The sequence below is a fragment of the Gracilinanus agilis genome, chromosome 3 (genome assembly GCF_016433145.1).
Source record: "Gracilinanus agilis isolate LMUSP501 chromosome 3, AgileGrace, whole genome shotgun sequence".
NCBI classification, from domain to species: Eukaryota; Metazoa; Chordata; class Mammalia; order Didelphimorphia; family Didelphidae; genus Gracilinanus; species Gracilinanus agilis.
In genome coordinates, this window is record NC_058132.1 from 4,588,986 (window position 1) to 4,592,113 (window position 3,128).

The following is a 3,128-nucleotide window of genomic DNA, read 5'->3' on the forward strand; positions in this document are numbered from 1 at the left end:
TTGTAGGTTTTGTCCTCTTGCTGAAAAGCCACCACCACTCAGGATCCCAGGTAATCAGGAAGCAGGTCTGAGATCTCCCAGGGCAAACAACAGTTTATGCCAACCACTAATGGAGTCTCTCTCAGGGCACAAGTCACTTCCTGCTCCTTCATTCCATGTTGGAATGCTCCAGTCCTTCCTGCTAGGTCCATCCTTAATACTTAATTAATTACTAACTAATCTTCCTCACAACACTTCATTTCAGCCTCCTGGGTGGAACCCCTAGTCTTCCAGTGGAATGTTAACAAGTTCTGCCAGGCTGAGCTGGACACCAGAACAACATTTCGTTTCTCTGCATTCTTTTTACATTACTTTCCCTCCTTCCACTTTTTTGTAAACAAAACTATTGAAAGTCATTTTGACTTGAGCTATAATATTTTTTAAATCAGTTACCACAAGATCATCTTAGAATTCTAATCAAATTTAGTCAAACCCCAAATTTAATTCTGTACAGGGGGCACTGCTGGCATCAGGGTGACCATTGGGCCACACTTCAGACCTCTCCCATACAGACCCAGGAGCACTGCTTTTAACCTCTCCATCAGGACCTAGGTGGCCTGTTTCCCTGCTTCCAGCTCCTGTTCAGAGATTCCATTGTCCCATCAACCACCATGGCTCTCTGTAGGGAGCCAGGAGTCCTGTTTCCTTTCCTCCAGGACCTCCCTAAGACCCAGGCACCAAAGCTTTTAAGGAAGGTGCCTTGACTATACCTAAGGCTCTCCTGCAGCCTCCCTTTCAGATCTCAGGCATTTAGCTTCCTGTCTCCAGTTTCCCTCCAGGGACCCAGAGAACAAGCCTCTAAGCTAACCTCCAAAAGAGGGTCTGAGGAGTCCTGCCCAGCTACTAGTTTGAACCTAGGACACAGCCATCCTGCTTTCCCAGGCTCAGCTGCCCTCCTGGAATCCTTCTGGCACTCCCATGTCCTCTCCTCCTCTCCCAACTTGGTTACAGGGTCCTCCCTCTGGCTCCCAGTCCCTTCCTTGCCCAGGCCTCCTCCTTCCCTGTCCTCCCTTGTCACAGCCCTCAGTCCTCCTGCCAGACAAGAGAATCCCAAACAGGCTTGTGTCTCCCAGCCTCAGGCTTCCCCTGCTCATTCCTGGCAGCCCCATCCCAGAGCCCTCCTGGTCCTCAGCCTTCCCTCTCCCTCCTAGACCAGGCAGTTGTTCTGTGGCCTGGATTCTGTTTGGGGGAGAGTCGGGCAGAAGGGCTGCATGGAGGGCCGAGGAGGAGCTCTGACTCAAGGTCCTTGAGGCTCTGACTGCCCCCATCCCATGTGGGATCCCAAAGCCCCTTCTGCCTCCTGGTCTTTGTAGGAGGTTGGGCAGAAGAAAAGGAGTAAGAGAGGGAGGGGGTGGCCTTCCTGTCCATGCCTCACTTTCTTTCCTCCCCTCCCCCTGTACCCTGAAGGCTCTCCCTGCTGGACCTCAGCCTACATCCATCCCTGGAGACTAGCCTCATGCCCAGGAAGAGGAGACAAATACCTCTCCCTCTGGGGGATCCTTGTCCCTGCCCAGCCCAGCCTGCAGAGGACCAAGGCCTGGAGCCAGAGGCAATGGCCCCTGGGAGCCCCAACCTGCCTGCCCAGGTGAGTGCAGGGTGCCCAGAGCTGAGCCCCAGCAGCCCATGGGGCCATTTGCAGAGCCCCAGAGGCCTGGTTAGGAAGCTGCCAGTATGAGGTACCTCGGGATGGTCTCTGTCCAGAAATAGGCAGGAAATTGGGTCAGGTGGGAACACCACTGCCCTGCTCTCTTCTGCTGCTTTTTAGGGTCATTCCTGGCTCTCTGGCACTTACTGGGCCCCCTCAGGGTCCCCATTGCTGCCCTCCCCTCTTTGCTTCCTCAATTCTCTTTAAGGGTGACTGACAAGGACAGCCTCTTCCCTCTTTAGACTATGTTCCTTAGACTCCATGTCTGCCCTATGCATGCCTAGCACATATATATACACACACACACACAAACACAGCTTCTTACCCACCTATTTCTTTTGGCCAGGCTCTACCTTCTGGCAACTGGAGTCAAGGAAAACCCTCTCTACTTGGGTCCTGTCTGGGCAGGCCTGGAGCAGAGTCCTGAAGGCTTCCCAGCTCTTGTCCTTCTCAGGGTCCTCCTCACAGCAGACATGGTCCTCCCCAGGGCTCTGTGGGGACCTATTGGAGCAACCCAGGAAGGAGGAACCAGACCCTGCCCACCATGTGCTCCCAGGCTAATGGGGGGACAAGTGTCAGCCCATGTGTCTACACTGGCTCTGCAGTATGGACAGGAGGGACTGTCAGAGGGAGGCTCTGGCAGTGTTGGGGGCCAGGAGCTCTGTTCTGAGGGTCAGGTGTGAGCTGAGCTTGGAAGAAGGAAGCCAGGAGGCCCAGGGGAGGAGGAGGCCATTCCAGCTTGAGGGAAGCCATTGGAGATGCCCAGAGGCAGGGCATGGAGGGTCCTGGTCAGGGCTCAGCCTGTGTCCCTGGTCAGAGAGCAGAGGAGGAAGGGCTTTGGGGCTGGTTGTCTGGTGTCTGCTCTGCGCCTCCAGCCTCTCACTGTGCTCTCACTGAATCCCGTCCTGGAATGATCAGGATCCTTGGTGGCACCAGGCTGAATAAGGCAGCCCAGGACAGAGGCAGGCGGGCGCAGCACAGTCAGGGCTCTGGTGAGAGCTCCATCTTCCTGGCTTCTGCCCTGGATTCCCCCTCCTGAGTCTGCAGCTTCCTCTAGGTGGCCACAGCCTTCCCCACCCCCATTTCCCCAATCCCCCTCCTGAAAAAGCAGAAAGAAAAGAGAGTCACTGAGGGGTGTCTGCAACTCCCAGAATGGGGAGAAGAAATTTGGGGAAGAGACACAGACAAGCCAAACCCCTTGGCAAGGAACATGCTGGGCTTGGGGTCTGGTTTCATTGGATGTGATTTTTCAAAATGGATTTATTTGTTGTTACATTCAAATGACCAGTTAATTCCTCCCTCCATGAGGCAGGCAGATCTGGGTCTCCAGACAGGGATGGCAGCTTGTTTCCCAGGATCTGCTCTTCCTCTGGAGATGGATGGACACACGTCCTTCTGGCCATGATGGAGTCACAGAGGCCTTAGCTGTGACTTTAACAGCAGA